The sequence below is a fragment of the Ictidomys tridecemlineatus genome, chromosome 7, assembly GCF_052094955.1.
Source record: "Ictidomys tridecemlineatus isolate mIctTri1 chromosome 7, mIctTri1.hap1, whole genome shotgun sequence".
Classification (NCBI taxonomy): Eukaryota; Metazoa; Chordata; class Mammalia; order Rodentia; family Sciuridae; genus Ictidomys; species Ictidomys tridecemlineatus.
The window spans coordinates 78,974,148-78,991,786 of record NC_135483.1 but is presented as its reverse complement, the minus strand read 5'-3'; the positions used below and the strand labels follow the sequence as shown (position 1 = coordinate 78,991,786).

The 17,639-nt window shown below is 38.3% G+C and overlaps 1 long non-coding RNA gene across 1 annotated transcript; it reads left to right on the top strand.

Moving 5' to 3' along the window:
* The first annotated feature begins 1,276 nt into the window (after positions 1 to 1,276).
* LOC144365499 (uncharacterized) lies at positions 1,277 to 17,426 on the top strand. Its single transcript, XR_013424002.1, has 6 exons — positions 1,277 to 1,373; positions 8,975 to 9,151; positions 9,459 to 9,537; positions 10,964 to 11,020; positions 11,182 to 11,312; positions 11,584 to 17,426. It is a non-coding gene; the product is annotated as an uncharacterized LOC144365499 (long non-coding RNA).
* The last annotated feature ends 213 nt before the right edge of the window (positions 17,427 to 17,639 follow it).

Here is a 17,639-nt window from a genome sequence, read left to right as displayed (position 1 = left end):
TGAGACAACATGTTCTATCATTGGTCCATTCCTAGTTGTTAGATAGCTCTTCCTTGTCAGACTTAATTCTATGTGTATATGTTTTCCACTTGGTTTTCCCATTAGGGCACAACAAATGAAAGTCCTCCAACTGGTTCACATAGAAATCATATTACATCTCACTTTTATCTGCTCCCAAGTCTTCTGCTGTCCATCCAAAACAAAGCAGCAACAAGAAAACAGACAAATCTTTGGGTCCTTTCTGCTGTTCCTCTCACAATTTCTAGTTTACACACGATATCTAACCCAGAACTACCTTCACTGTTCAGTGCCCCAATCCTAACTCACAGTAATATCCCATATCTGGATACTGTATCTCTATCAATTTGGCCCAATATCACATTTATTCTTTTGTTATACAGTAGCGCTGATTTAAAGACTATTTGTTGAGCAGCTACTTTGCTGAGAGCAGAGAGAGTTACAAAATGGGAATCAAGACTTCAATCCAAGGACAGTTTTGAAGTAGTCACTTCATACAATGCTTGGAAATCCATAACCCTTTAGGAAGAATATGTAGGATATGGTTACAATGTTACAACTAGACATGGTGTCTTGTGAGAATGCAAAGGACCAGTAGACTACAAACAGGAGAACATGAAATGTTTTACAAAATAAAAAAGCATTCTGAATCAATTCTTTATTTATTAACCTTTACTTTATTTATGTATTTTTATGTGGTGCTGAGGATCAAACTCAGGGTCTTGCACGTGTTAAGCGAGTGCTCTACCACTGAACCACAACCCCAGCTCCTGAATCAATTCTTAATGGTAAATATGACTTAGACTTATCCAGGAAAGAAGTACATGAGCTGATTAACATTTAATTTCTACTCAACCATCTCTGTATTTTTATTTTAGATCTAAATTGGTCCTTGCATTCCAATTAACTTGTTTACAAAACTGTTATCTGTTTTCTTTTTATTTTTAACCAAATGCTAAGTGTTGTACAATCTCTACTGAGCTTTAATTAAAAAATAAAAAGTCCATCATTCCAGATTTTTGAAGATTTCTGGTATCTTTGTTTTACTATAGCAAATCCAGCTTCTAATCAGCTAGCAGTTTGATATGTTTTTCTTCTAGCCCTTTCTCTGGTTGTTAAGAAAGTGCAGTGCAGGGACAGAGCAGAGAACGGCCTTGAGATCACACTGGAAACTGCCCTTCACAGTGACCTTGATCTTATTTATCACTGTTCGGCTCCCACATTCTTCAACTCACATCTCACCATCTTTCCAAACAGATCACATGAGACTCCTGGTCACACTGTTGAAATCCAGACATGTTTGCTACACACCCCTGATTTACCAGCCAGCAACAGCAGCAAAAAAAGGAGGTCAGGTTAGTCTCTTCATAACAGTTTATTCATAGTAAAGCCATGATAACATCTGTGGTCAAGTGGTCATCATTTCTTCCTCAGCAGCATTCAGAGGTCAGAGGTCATTTCTGAACTCTTGTTCAAGTGTCTCTCTTTCTCTCTCTTTTTGAACCCAGGGGTGCCCATCTCCAGCCCTTTTTTGATTTTTTTTTTTTTTAAACAGGGTCTTGATAAGTCTCTTAGGACTTCCTTAAATTGCTGAGCTGGCTTTGAACTTGTGGTCCTCCTTCCTCAGCCTTCCAAGCCACTGGGATTGCAGGCATGCACCACCACGCCCAGCTCATTTAAATTCTATAGAAAGTTACAGAGGTTGTAGTTACACTGGAAACTCACTTCCCACCTTTCTCCTCTCAGTATTGGTTTTCTTGTCCTTTCTCCACTCCCCAGGCTCCAACAGTGACCCACGGGGGATCTTGATCACTCCTGAATTCAGCACACATGTGACAGTGTATCCATTTTGTTGTACGAGTTGCTTTGGACAAGAGATTCAGACTCCATTGAAAAAAGCATTGGAGCGAGTCAAATTTTCTCTTCTGATCTCCTTGGGCCTTGTTTTCCTCTTAACAGTATTTGTTTTGTCTTTTCTCTCTAAAATGATTTGGTTTGGCAGGAAAGACTGAATTAACACAGGAGCTGAGTTCTGGTTTCTGTTTATCATCGATCATCATTTTACCATTGATCTCTGGCAACAGAACCACCTTTATCATGCTCTTTGGTTTTTGAAGGATAGCCTTTATGATAGTTTAGGTGGTTAAGAACTTGTCTTTGTAGTGCCTACGTGGGTTGGGTAACCACTGACCTTGAGCCAGTGACCTGGCTTCTACAGTCCTCCATCCTCTGCCCTAAAATTTGTGGATAATGGGGCTATCCTACAGGGTCACTACAGAGTTAGAGGAAATGCTGTCTTTCTCTGGTGAGTGCCTCCCAAGTGGTGATTCATAAAATTATTTTATCCATGTATTTAAGTTTTTCTAAGTTTTGTTCCCTTGGATCACATCTTTAGCACAATTATATGTGTGCTGCCATTCTCCTGAATGCACCTTTGCCCAGATCTAGTCTTTCTCTTTGTGGGCATGACCTTTTAATCTAAGTGCTAAATTTAGAAGATCAGTTAAAGCAATATGGATACATAGGGAAATATTTAGCAAAAAAAAATGGCACAAAATAACACATGGTGTACGACTTCATTTATATAAAGTTCATAGATGAGCTAAATAAAATGAAATGTTTAAATGCACACTTGTATGTGAGAATTATACAGAATAGTGGGACCCTTGACCCTACATGGGGTCCTTCAGGAGGTAGGGAGGGATACAAGAGCTTTCAGACCTAGTGGTGGTTATGATGGGGTCACTATATAATAACTCATTATGCAATCTAATTATTATGAATGTATGTTTGTTTATGTGTCTTGTTCTTCCCAATTAAAGATTTTATTTTTTAAAAAAAGCTTACATAAAACTAATTTAAAATATAAAATAGGTGAAGATGAGCACTATGGGCATCATTTTATTATAAACCTAGCAAATGCTCATTAAAAATAAATAGACTGTTATTTTAAAATAGAAGGATCAAACACAAGATAGGTATCCGTGTCCTGCTTTGATGTGCCCTTTAGCATCAAAGTTGAGAGCTTCTCTCTTTATTTAAGGCTTCAGGCTCCTGTCTGATTTCAAATACAGGGGTGCCCAAGGGTCCTATTTGGGCATATTCCTGAGAGGCACTGTTGATGCTGTGTTGGGGAAACTCTTGATCTTCCCCCCACCGCCATTGCTCTGTCTGCCTTCTCCATTCTACCCCCCAAATAACTCAGATCCTTCACCCCTGACACATAGCAGCTTTTTAAGCAAATAAAGCAATGTTGATTCTGATACTACTTTGGACAAGAGAAATAATCCAACATATCTCACTAAACCCACAACAGTTATTTTTTCATTCTTTTTATTTATTGGACTTAATTTCCTAGATGAATAAAATAGGAGCCAAAGAATGTCTGGAATCACAAAGGAAATTGGCATGTACGTTTTTCAAATAGCACATTATAAAGAATGTGCCAGTGATCATATAAAGCAGGTTTCTTTAATATCTACCTTACATCTATAGGCTCGAGATTTAGATATTTAAGTTTCTGGTCCCAGTAGGACGGCATAGAATGGTTTCTTTCCCAATAAGTACAAGTACAAACCCTGAAAATAACCAAAGTAGGAAAGGTAGTAAGAGAAAAGCAAACAAGTCTGAGAACCTGAACTTGTAGAAAAGCACTCAGTAGAATGTGTATAGTTCCCCCAACCAGTGGCAAAAGAGTCCAGACCAGGGGGCTTCTTGACTCTCACCTGTAGCAGATGGCATTCCATATGGACTCATTCTCCCCTGGAGGAAATGAAGCCTCTTCAACAGCACCATTAACAGGGGGATCAGTGGGTGGCTAGGGATTGCAGGTCCTTCACTTCCCTTCCTACCCAGAGAGTGGAGGGGCTGGAGGGGGACCCTAGTACTCTGCTGATGTCCTTCATTCCTTTAGATAGGAGGATCCCATCCCAAGTGCTGAACCAGGGACACCTCTTTGCCTCAGTAAGCCCGAGACTTCCCTCCCCACAGAGAGACACTGGAGTGAGCTGGCATAATCATCTCGAGATATCCAGCTACAGTAAGCAAGCTGTACATCCCACAACCTGATAATCACCTTTCCGACACCAGGAGACATCAAAGAGACCCACCCAGATATACTGAACTGATTTTTAAAGATTTTCTTTTTTAGAGCAATTTTAGTTTCACAGCAAAGTTGAACAGAAAGTAAATAGATTTCCCACATCCACTGTCTCCATCAACATATTCATAGCCTCCCTATTCTCTACAAGGGTGCTACATTGTTGCAATTGATGAACCCACTTGGACTCCCAGAGTTTCTAGTTTACATTGGAGTTATTTTTGGTGTTGTAAATTCTATGTGTTGGGCACATTTATAGTGACATGTATCCATCATGATAGTATCATACAGAATAGTTTTATTGTCCTAAAAAAAAATCTGTGCTTTGCCTATTTATCCCTTCTTTCCTCCAAATCCCACTGATCTTTTTAATTTCTCCATAGATTTGACTTTTCCAGAATATTATATAATTGGAATCATGTAGAATGTAGACTTTTTTCAGATTGTCTTCTTTTACTTAGTGATATACATTTGAAGTTTCTTCATGTCATTTCATGGCTTTATAGGTTATTTATCTTTAGCATGGAATAATATTCCAGTGTCTCTGGATGCAACACAATTCTCTGTCTACCCTAATTGAAGGATAGCTTGGTTGCTTCCAGGTTTTGGTAATTATAAATAAAACTGCTATAAATATCCATGTGCAGGTTTTTATGTGAACACAGTTTTAAACTTTTTTTAGGTAAATAAAAAAGGGATTCTATTTCTGGATCATATAGTAAAAATGTTTACTTTTGTAAGAAATTTCCAAATTTCCCCAAAGTGGCTGTAACCCATTTTTCATTCACAGCAACGAATGAGATTTCCTATTGTTTGACATCCTCACCAGCATTTGATAGTGTCAGAATTTGGGATCTTGCCATTCGAATAGATTTGATATGGTACCTGATTGTTGTTTTAATTGACAACCTCTTATTGACTTACTATTAAGCATGTTTTTAGACACTTTATTGTCATCTTCTTTGGTGGCATGTCTCTTTAGGTATTTTACCTTTTAAAATCAGGTTGTGCATTCTCTTAGAGTTAAATTTTAAGGTTCCTAGTATATTTTGGTTGATAGTCCTTTATCAGATAAATGTTTTGCAAACATTTGTTCCCAGGGTGTGTAATCTTTTCTCATCCCTTTGATAGTGTCTTCCACAGAGCAGACATTTTTAATTTTAATGAAGTATAGCCTATTAACTCTTTATTAAATGGATCATGCCTTTGATGTCATATCTAAAATGTTATCCATTAAATCTAAAGTAACCAATATTTTCTTATATGTTGTCGTCTAGGAACTTTATATTATTATGGTTTATATTTAGATCTATTCTCTATTGGGAGTAATTTTTCTAGTTGTGTAATGTAGAGATTCGGGGTTTTTTTTCCTTTTTTTTTGCAAAATGGTACAGTTTTATAAAAACCATTTGTTGAAAAGACTATGTTTGCTCAATTGTCTTACCTTTGCTAATTTGTTAAATATCAGTAGACTCTCCTTCTAATTTTGAGTTTTCTAAATTATGTTTGAGGATTGAATCCAAAACTTTAACACTGTGTGTTGTGTATCTAAATTTGTGTAGAGAATATATGTTAAAAATTATGCATAGGGAATAATAAAGGAAATAAAGTGAAATGAAGTTATATATCCATGAACTGGTAAAAAGATGACATCAATAAATTCCAGGGGTTACCAAAAGAGCCACTAAAAAGGCTGTATGCAGAGAGATGTTCAAAAACACTATAAAGAGATGCATTTTTAAGAATATTCACATAACTCCCAGGAAGACAGAAAAAAGAAAACAGAAATAAAAAGAACAAACAAACAAAAAATATAAAATGTCTGGGCTGGGGATGTGGCTCAAGCTGTAGCGCGCTCGCCTGGCATGAGCGCAGCACTGGGTTTGATCCTCAGCACCAAATACAAACAAAGATGTTGTGTCTGCCGAAAACTAAAAAATAAATATTAAAAAAAATCTCTTTCTCTCTCTCCCTCTCTCTCCCTCTCCCCCCCTTAAAAAATGTCAATCTTAAGTCCTAACTTGTATAATAATAGTTACCTATAGATAATTTATTTAAATACACATGACAGAATTGGGCTGGCAGATCAAAAAATATGACCCAAATGTGTATTATACACAAAAGCCTCACTTCAAATATACAAGATAGAAAATTGAAAGTAAAATCATATAAAGGATATATCAGGAAAATATCAATCAAAAGAAATGAGAAACGGTTATATTAATATCTGATAAAGTGAACTTCTAAGTAAAGAAAATTACCAGTTGTAGAGATTGTTATTCTCTAATGATGGAAGTGTTAATACCCCAAGAAGACATCCATTTTAAATATGCACACTGTGTACCAAACAACAGAGAATCAACAACTGATAGAACTCTAGAAAGAAATAGCTAAATCCACAATTATAGTTGGAGATTTCAACACCCTTCTCTTAACATTGACTAAAACAACTTAGATGGAAAGTCATCAGGATAAAGAATAATGCAAAATAAGCCACCAACAGGGTCTAATTAACATTTATGGAACAAAAGCAGAATATACATATTTTTTTTTCAAACATCCATGGAGACATTACTAAAGTAAATCATATTCTAGGGAGTGGATAAAATATTTTTTGAAAAAGCTGCAATGATTCAGAAAGTGTTTATAACCATATGGAATGAAAAATAGAAATGAATAACAGAAAGATAAGAAGGAATTGCCTGATATTTGAAAACTAAACAATACATTTAAAATAATATTTATGGTCAAAGAATTCTGAAAGAAAATACATTGAATTGAGTATATTTGAAAGTACAAAGTATTAAAATTTGTTAGACATAGCTAAAGCAATGGTGAGAGGAAAATCTATAGCCGTGAATGCTTACATTAGAAAAGTGTAAAAGTCTTTATTAATAATCTAAGGTTTCCATTTTAATACATGAGAAACAGAAGAGGCAAACTCAAAGTATGTGAAAAGAGAGATATGATAGCAATAGCAACAGAAATTAATGTATTTAAAAGAATAGATAAAATCAATTACATGAAAAAAATTTTTCTTTGAAAATGTCAATAAAATTGACAAATCTATAGTAAGACTGACAAAGAAAAAAGACAGAGACATAAACTATATATTGATTTTTATTCTTGACAATGAAACACAGTCAAAACTACAAACCCTAAAATAATCAAAAATATTTAAAAAAAATTGACAATGTAATGAAATGTACCAATTCCTTGAAAAGCAAAAACTCAATTGTTAAAAAAAAAAAAGCAAAAAGTTGTGGTAGTAAAAACTGCCACAACTCAATCAATCAACTTGAAATACTTTGACTAGTGTCAAGACTATCAATGAAATTCAATTTGTAATTAAATATCTCCCCTTAAGATATCTGTAGGCCCAAATGATTTTAAGTATTCTACCAAAATTCTACCAAGAAATAATTAACACCAATTCTGTACATTCTTTTCCTGAGAATGAAAGAAGGAGCTCTTTCCAATTCATTTTTATGAAGCTAGTATTTCCCTGACACTAAAAACAAGACCAAAGGCAGTACAAAGAATAAAATACAATCTTGTTTGCTCTAACAATAAAGAATTTGAATCTCATCGAATTTGCTAATACTTTGCAGATTGAGGGCTTGAGTTCTTGACTTCTGAAGTATGATGACTAGCACCCATCTTCCCTCAACCATAGTCTGAGGATTTTCTTTTTAGCTTCTTTTTCTTGTCTTTTTACTCTACATCTTCTACCCATTGACTATGAATTCCAGCACCACTCCTTATGAGATATGCTTGGGTAAGTCACTTAGTTTTTATAACTTCATTTTCCTTGTCTATCAAAAGAGGGCTGTAGTTATGCCAATGTTATGAGACTTTGTGGAAACTTAAGCACACCAATACATGAAAGGTGCTTAGCAAAGCCTCAGGTAGACAGGTCCATCACTGCCACCATCGTCATCATTACTTGTTACAAAATACATTGTTAACATTTCTCAAGGGCTACTGTGTTGTTTTTGTAGAAAATTGATCTAGTCAAATGCATTCCTGAAGAAGATTGGAAAGTTTTTTATGTGGGTAGATATTGTTTGGTGATAGGAAAAGTTTCGGATCGTAAATGTATCTGTGGGCTAAAGAATCTATTCAGGGTTTCACGTTTGAACAAGGCATGTGAGTACATTTTGCATTACTGGACTCTTAACAGATTCTTCTAGAAGGCATTTCTTTAAAACCTGGCTTTGTTTTACTGCCCTGTAGTGGATCTGGTATATGGAAAAGAGAAAAGAATGAGGAAGGAGGAGGAATGAAAGGAGGTAAAGGGAAGGAAATGGGAAGCAAGTGTTTCTATAAAGCCTCAGGGAGAATTCACACATTTGGGGATAAAATCCAGACATCAGATTAAGTTTGAGAGACCTAAAGAACAAATTAGAGCTTGAATTCCAGACACAGAAGCACAGTGCAAGCAAAACGCAGTTGCTGATTGCAGTAAAATGAACCTGACTGTTGGACAGAATCAATTTGACTCTCTTGAGCTTTTTGGTCAGTGAATGAGTCTGCCTTGGCCTTGAGTGTTTTAGCATTCCTTATTCTTAATCACTATAAAATCTTTCAAATCATTATTCCTTGAGGCAAATGTCTGGGATTTAATTGAGTCACATTATTTCAGCTCTTTCATTGTCTTTGATAGTATCAGATGGAATACTTTCTCATTTTTGTTTTAGAGGAGCAGGAAATGTAACTAACTTGGAAGTTTTCAGTTTCATGAAAGAGTCAATTTCTTTCTTTCTTTCTTTCTTTCTTTCTTTCTTTCTTTCTTTCTTTCTTTCTTTCTTTCTTTCTTTCTTTCTTTCCTTCTTTCTTTCTTTCTTTCTTTTTTAGTGTAGAATAGCAGAAAGAACATTGGATTATGAAGCTCTCTGGTCATGGATGCCACCTCATTCTCCCCAAGCCTCAGATGCTCAACTAAGGACTGAACTTATGGCAGTGTTTTCCCTACATCCTAAGTTTTGTGCTGTGCAGATGTTATCATATGGAGTGGACATGAGAAAATGATTTGTAAGTTATTCAGCAATTTACATTATTGTTTGGATCATTAGATATAGACAATTCAAATAATAATGAAATGCATTTGTCATTTGCTTTCAATTTTACTACTATATTGCTGATAGTCACACAATATGTTTCTCTTGTTGAAGAGATCTGCAACCATTTTTTTTTCTTCTGTATACTTTTAGGGGAAAAATCCATTTCTTTTCTGTTTTGCAAAAATTAAACAGGAATATTAGTCTCTTCTGTCTTTATATATCTAGTATGTTTTGGATATCTTTTTTACTTTACATCTCCTTTTTAAATTTTTTTTTAGTAATTTTAGATGGGCACAATATCTGTATTTTACATTTAAGTGATGCTGAGGATCGAACCCAGTGCCTCGTGCATGCCAGGTGAGCACTCTACCTCTGAGCCACAACCCCAGCCCTGACTTTACATCTCCAGAAAATCTTTTTAGAACTAGAATTTCTTTGGCTTCAAGAATTTGCACAAGATACTTTTACTACTTTAATCTTATAGAAGTCACTTCTATAAGAAGTGTTTGTGTGTGTGAGTGCCTGTTGTATGTACATACATGTATGTACTGGAGAATTCTTTGTTCTCCAAGGTTGTTACCAGAATTCAAGGTCATACCACATCAGGTCTATATGTTCTTGGCATAATAACTGCTGGATCTTACAATAGGATGACTGGTTTTTAAAGAGAGACAGACTTCAAAAGATATGTAGTCCCCTTTAATCAAAACATTCTGAATATTATTATTAGCTGAGGGATAAGTGGAAATGGATTGTAGGATTGGTTTACTTTCTGAGTCTGGCTGGAAAAATAGCTGTTTAAGCCATTTATTTGAAGTTAAATTGGCCCTACACCTAAAACCAATCCACCAATACATATATAGATGTGTACATATACACACACACTCACACACACACATATACACACACATACATACACACACATTTTTTCCTTCAACAAAGTTTTATATGCTAAAGTCTCTTTATAAAATAACTCATATTTTTAGACTTCATAATTATTCATTTGTGCCAGTTGTGATGGATTAGATTCCTACAACAGATTGAATAGTTATGGTAAGGTTGGATCAAGATGGCTTGAGGAAGAATTGAAACTTGAGTCTACTTTTTACATTTGGATCAGTAAAGGGACATGCATCAAAGAGAATGCTGATGCATGATGTCATTGCAGTTTGAAATAATTTTCTTCCTGAAATGTCACTGATAGTTTCATAAATGTGGTGTTATGGATAATGACCACAGTCTTCTTGTTTTTTTATTAATAATAATCACACTTCTTTATTGTAAACTTTCTTAATATTGTCACTTATTACTATTTTATCAACTATGAAAATATAAGAAACAAAACTGGAATATTTCTTCTTTGAAGTTGTAGTATATCACTAGTGTTGAGTTGAAAGAAATATGTTCAAGAATGGTTCCCCTCTCTACCAACTACATGACTTCTTGTAAGTTACCTGAGAGTGTAAGTTTCAGAAAATGGTTCCTAGAATGTATGATAGGATTACTATGAGGATGGATGAAAGGAGAAATCTAGTATTCACGGTTGTCATTACTATTACCATCCCCATACAGAGTGGGAAAATTGGTTTGTTTTTAATTATTTGTACAAAGCAATTAATGTTACCAAAAACCCTTATTTCATAAGTTTCCTTTGTTGATATTTCTGACCATGATGTTTCACCATTTTTACCTAATTCATGGGTTGTTTTATCTGATTTTATTCCAGCTTTTCGTAGATTTGTAATTTTCATTTTAGTCACAACTTGCATATTTTTTTTTTCAGCTGAACCATGCATTTAATTGCTATCTTATTGGAAACAGAAAAACCAGCTGGAGAATGGTAAGTGTGTTGGTCAAATGGTTTAGAGACTGACTTTCTACTGTATTACTCTGGTATAATTTCATATTTTCTCAAGACACATAATACTTCCATTTTATAGACTACTAAAAATAAAAATATGTGCTTCCCATTCAGTTAGTTTCATTTATTCTCTTGTGCAGGCTTATGGTTTATGGCCAAGGAGAGCTGTCCATCATTGCTCTGTGAATGTTCACAGGTGGAAATTGAGATTTGTCTGCATTTAGGGGAAAATTTATCAGTTCTATCAAGGGTTTTGAAGCAAGTGGAGGAGGTAAGGATTTGATATTCCCTCTATTTATTAGAGAATGTAATTCTCAGGGTGCATAACAATACATGCCTAGCCTAAATCAATTAAAATTCTGCTCTATGTCAAAAAAGAGGAAAAATAATTATGAGTACATAATATGTCCCTGCTCATCAGCCTCACCAATTAAACATGTCATCTTTAACAGAAATATCAGCTTACTTTTTTTCTTTTACATCTCTTTTGAGGTAAAAAGTAAACAGTTTATGTGCTCTTCATTCATATTCTATCCTTCAAGATGCAGGAGGAAGTTTCTTACCTCTCCAGCACCATTTCCAGAGAGAAATCTTAACCAGTTGACTGCCAGTATGAAGGAGTTGAGTAAGTTCGAACTGTTTATGGAAAGTGCTATGCCTCCCCTGAACAGTTCCTAGATGAATGACTCAACAATAAACACCTTACGACGCCTAGAACCATATGTGGTACATATTGGGACTTGACATCCAGCCTGGTGCTGCACGCTGGATGCTGGGGGCACAAAGGAGAAGGAGACTTGGGCCCTTCTGTCTGATGTCAAGAAAAGACCCCTAAGTGGAAGTAGGATCTGGGGCCACAAGAATTGTAGTACTAGTATGATTTGCTTGAGAGTTGTATTACTAGACTGGATTGAGATCTTCAAATCTTCAGATCTCTACCATGACCAATGAGGTTGTGGCAGATGCTGTTGATGGATCAACTCAAACCCATCCACAAACCCTTCTCTTCTCGGGCACTTTCCCTGATTACCACCTCCAGAAAACTTGTGGTTTCCTGAGGAAAAAACAAGATAGACGTGGCTGTATGACACCCAACCTCCTGCATTTTCCTTAGCTATTTTACTCGCCTTGGAACAAGGAAGCACAAGCCATGTTGGTGCAATGGATAAAGGGTCAATATGAAAATAATAAGAGAGCAGGTAAAGCAAAAAGAGAGTGACTTTTTGAAGGACTTTGTTAGGCCAGTTCTGAACAGTCTAACAACTGTCATTTAATTTTTGAGAAATAAGTTCCTATTTAAGATGCCTCTCCCTTGGAGCTAAACGCATTCCTAATGAGCCCCCAAAGCTTCACCTAATCTGATCTTTGCCTTCCTTTGATCTTTCATTCCATTCTGGCTGCACTCTTCTGCAGGGAGAAGCTGTACCAGTGTTATTCCCAGGGTGGACAATGTGAGTTGGGCAGAGACCCTTCCTAGTAGTGTCACATAGACCTGCCAGGCACACTAGCCTTTGCTCTGTGCTTGCCTCAGGCCCAACTCTAGGTCTTTACAGCATTTCTGCCTCTATCTGGAATGTTTTCTTACTTCCTGTCTCACCCCCCCCCCATCCCTGATATCTCCTCTTCCTCTTGTTCCAAGCCCTACTTTAAAAGTTGCTCTCTAGGGAAGCCATTCAAGGTTCTCCCAAGTCAAGTGAGAAGACTTAGGTTTATGTGGTTTATGTTTATTCTCATAGCACTCTTTGTTTTTCTCAGGACACTCAGAACAGGTATAAGCAAGTAATTATTTGAATCATTTTTTTTAAGTGAGCATTTTTGTTCCCTGCTCCATTGCAAGAGACCAATCCCATTATTGTCCACTGTATTTGTACCAGTCCCCTGCAAGTGCATGGCTTGGGACAGAAACCCAGTAAATATTGCTGAATGAATAGACCCAAGAAACAATGGATTGATTCATTCATGATAAATTCAGTTATATGTATATTTTTTTGTGGGGGGGGGGATAATGGGAATTGAACTGAGGGCCACTCAACCACTGAGCCACATCCCCAGCCCTTTTTTGTATTTTATTTAGAGACAGAGTCTCACTGAGTTGCTTAGTGCCTTGCCATTGCTGAGGCTGGCTTTGAACTCACCATCCTCCTGCCTCAGCCTCCCAAGCCAGTGGGATTACAGACATGCACCACTGCACCCAGTCTTAAATATATATATTTCTTAAATGATGGAGAAACATTTGGTAGAGTTAAGTGCAAAGAGGTACCCATGATTCTTTAAGGATGCAGAATTCCTAGTTTGTCCACCTAAGACAGACAGCTGATGTCCCCGAGTCTGATCATGGGGTCATGTTCAGACAGTGTGACTCTGACCAATAGAAAAAGATCCTCATTGAACCCTCATAGACCCACAACTCAGGCTTCCACCCCTAAGACCACCATGGACCCATTTTTGGGAGCTGCCATTGCTTCTCAGCCCTAACCCCCATCTTTCCTGCTTCCTTTCTGAAGACCATTGACTGACATCCCCTTCTCAGTCTGGGGATGATTTGTCTGCTCCAGTGGCCTGGAGAGGAGAACCCCAGGACTGCTCAAAGCCGACAGACATGATTTACCACCACAGCACTATTTATTTTAATCTTTAGGGGGGAAAATAGGATATGATGAGACATAAAGAAACATTATTTCCCGAAGGTAGATTCCATTTCTTTAACCATTTATAAGTCTCCAACAATAAAATATGACTATTTTGGGATTGGTATTATGTTTCAATGACTTTTCCAGCTGTGGCTCCTTTGTATGGATTCTGGAGCATTCTTTCGCCCAGCTGTACGCCTACTGCTTACGCACAGTGGTGGTGACACAGCCAGCGGTTAGCTGTTTCAGGGCATGGTGACACATTCATACTCTAAGTGTTGGGTTCTCTGATCTAGTGTGAGGGAAACCAACCTGTTCTCTTTTTCTCTTGTAATTGATTGCATTTGGCTTCTTTGAGCCCATAAATGATTAGTTAGTGGGATGACTGAGCTGAGGGCTAAGGTGACTTGGTTTGCTGGCAGGTGCTCTGATTCCTGAGAAGCATGCCATTCATTCAACCTATAGGAGACACCTTTATGACCTCCTTGAGGCTATTTGCCTTGTGATGTTCCTGTGTAGGTGTAATTACTGCTGAGCCCCAGTCACAAAGAAGAAGCTCACGGCAGCATCCAGAATTGTGATGCACAACAGCAAGTTTTCTACTTATCTGAGTATGAGCCAAGGAGAATCCACACCACGAAGATAAAATTATATGTTTACTTTCTGTGCTAGTGATTTCATGTTTTTTTTTTAAGCTGGAATATAGGCATATCATTTAGCATTAAAGATCAATAAATTCAATGTTCTCATACATTTTTTTGGCTTTAAGTGGCATTAGAAACTGGGAAGTCCCCTGAAATGAATATATTTTATTTTGAAATAATTTTAGCCCTGAATTAAATTCCTCTTATTTACATGTATTGCTCCTTTCTCAGTCTTGCTTATTATTAAACTTTGCAGTTGTAGTTTCTCTCTATTTTTTAAACCTCTTTTCTGGCCTTTCTGTGTGATCATCAAACCAGTTTCTTCTTCTTCGACAGTTGGCCAACTGGTGTTTTTCTCTGGGCATTTTCTGACCGAACGTGGAAAGGTCAAGACCCACTTTAGGAACTCGGGACTGTGGCATGCCGGGCAGGTTTGGGTCCTGAACCTCTCAGAGTTCTACTCCTTTTCTTATTTTCACAGGACATGACAATATCCAGTGGTTTAGACTCTGGGCTTGAGCCATAGCCCTGACGTGGGGATTACACGCTGTGACATGGGAGAGAATTCCATTGTGAGCAGAACCAGGGCTTCTAAGCAGATGGGAGCAAACAGCTGACTGGGAAGCTCAAGCCTGGAGCAGGTGGTAGATTCTCCTGGCAGCACCAAATCACCGTGTCAGGAGGTTCAGTGGGGAGCAGAACTGGGGGCGGGTGGGCTGTGCTGGGATGGGTGGATGTTACTTCCCAGTGGAGCCCAGCCAGGGCAGTGACTGCCAGACAGGGAGGCAAATGAGTCAGCCCTGAAAACAATCTCGGCCATGACCTAGTGGGAGAGAAGAGAACAGAAGGGGCAGTCAGGAACCAACAGGTGGGCTGGCTAGCAGGAAGAGACCACAGACTCACAGCAGGTGGCAGAGCAGATGGAGGAGAGAGATAGACAAGGGGCAGGTGGGTGGGGCATCAGGCAGAGAGACGTGGGTCGAGGCATGGGGCAATGGGCAGGACAGCAGCCAGGAGACACGGATAGAAATTTGGGACAGTGGGGAGGGCAGCAGAGGGGATGCAAGGCTGGGAAAGGCTAGCCAGAGCTCTTTGACCCTGCATGGCTGCATGTGCTCTTTGGAGCATGTGGAGCCCAGAAGTGCCAAAGTACAATCTGTTCTTTCAGGGTTATTGATCTGTTTTGAAAGGAAATGGCTTGGGATGGCTGAAAGTATACTCGCTCTAAAATGAACACTCCTGGATTCCTTTTTCTCGGGATGATTTTCTAAGCGCCAAAAGAAAGCTAAAGGGAAGCACACCACTCCAGAGAATCACAGCACAGTAGCATGGGAAGGGAGGAGTCAGAGTTGGGCATCCCCCACTGAGGTGTTTTGAATGGAATGAAACGCATCACTTAGCATGTAATTAGGTGACAGTGACTGGCACAGAGATAAACGCTCTGATAAGGTGGTAAGATCACCGGCTTGGAGCCAGGGACCTGAAGGGAATCCTGGCTCTGCTGACACACTGCTGGAACTGTCCGGTCACCTGCACAGGGCTGTGATGTCCCCTGGGGTGCATCTGAGCAGGTGAGGCACAGCCTGAGATACACACTCAAATACACCCTTGATCAGGGTGAATAGGGGGCTGGACGCAGAGTTTGGAGTTGCACAGCCCTGAAGTGTTCTTCCTCATTCACCTCAATAGTTTTTTTTTTTTTTTTTTTGCCACAACCACCCTTCTGCTTTACTGTTAGGAGGAAGAAGTGATTGAAAAACAATTGGAACATTTGTACAGTGTTTATTCTATATGACTCGATTCTGTTTTTATAACTTGTTCCAACTGTATGCCAGCCGTGCAATGGAAGAAATCTTAGTCTTATCAGAGGTACTGAATCTCTCTCTGGTTCGGAGAAGACAAGTGCAGGATTCTGGGATGGCTGAGGATAGCTCAGGTCAGAGTCTGAGTCAAGAGGAGCTTTGTCCTCTGCCCTGTAAAAGCTGTGCTCTTTAGTAATCTGACCCTCAGGGGCTTCCTCAATGTTCCAGTTGCCTCATGAGACATGAGGAAATACATAGAATAGGGGAGGAGAAGTAACGGGTGAGGATGGCGTCATGGAGGAGGAAGGAACTGGTCAGGATGGATGAGATTGGCTGGGATGTTGCACAGGGGAGAACAAACATTTGCTGAAAGAGTATTCTTTTTTTTTTAATTTTTTATTTTTTTTATTGGTTGTTCACAACATTACAAAGCTCTTGACATATCATATTTCATACATTAGAATACAACAATTACTAATTGGGCATTATGTAAAATTGTGGATGTGTAACCGATGTGATTCTGCAATCTGCATTTGGGGTAAAATTGGGAGTTGAAAGAGTATTCTTGATGTTTTACCTGCAACCTGTTCAATTCCTTCAATTCTGGTGAGGATTGTATTAGTCCATTCTACAGATGCAGAAACTGAGATTTGCACTTGAAAGCATGACAGAGAAAGGACTCCAACGGCAGACTTCACCGTTGAAAGGATGGGACATACTCCAGGCCAGAGTGGAAGGAAGGCAGTTTTCAGGGGAGAAATTGAACCTACATGCACAGCAGGCTCTGCAACTGGAGAAGTCAGACAGCGGCAATCAATCAGAGACTACGGGAGCTTGGAGCACAGGCGGGGAGCACAGGTGCTATGGAGCAGAGCACCAAAGCCACAGCCCGAGGGCTCAGCCTGTGTGAAACAGATAACACCCAGGATAGCATGCACAACCCTGGGAGGGACACCGAGCCTGTCAATGATGGTGCCTGGGATGGCCTCTTCTTTAGAGCTCAGCAGTGTCTATCTTAGGCCATCCTTTTAGATTCAAGTTTGCATTTTAGATGAAACAAGAACAATCCTCCCCCACCCCCACCAAATCTTAAAGACAATTTTCCTTTTTAACCAGTATTCTCTGAATATTGCTTTTGTATCTAGACTCTGTTTTGCATTTATTTGAACTTATTGTTGTGATGAATTAATTAAGAAGGCAGAGGGCTGGGGATGTGGCTCAAGCGGTAACACGCTCGCCTGGCATGCATGAGGCACTGGGTTCAATCCTCAGCACCACATAAAAAATAAATTAAATAAAGATATTGTGTCCACTGAAAAATAAAAAAATAAATATTAAAAAAGAAGGCAGAGAAGTATCGCTTCTTTCCTCCTCTTCTTGTGCATGAGATACTACTTTATATTCAGAGGTTAGTGCTTGAACCTGTGCAGTTTTGCAAAACTTTCTCCTAGTCATTTAATTAATTTTGTGCAATATTGAAGAAGGAGTGAGAAAGACAGAAGAGAAGAGGCTCAGCCTTAGT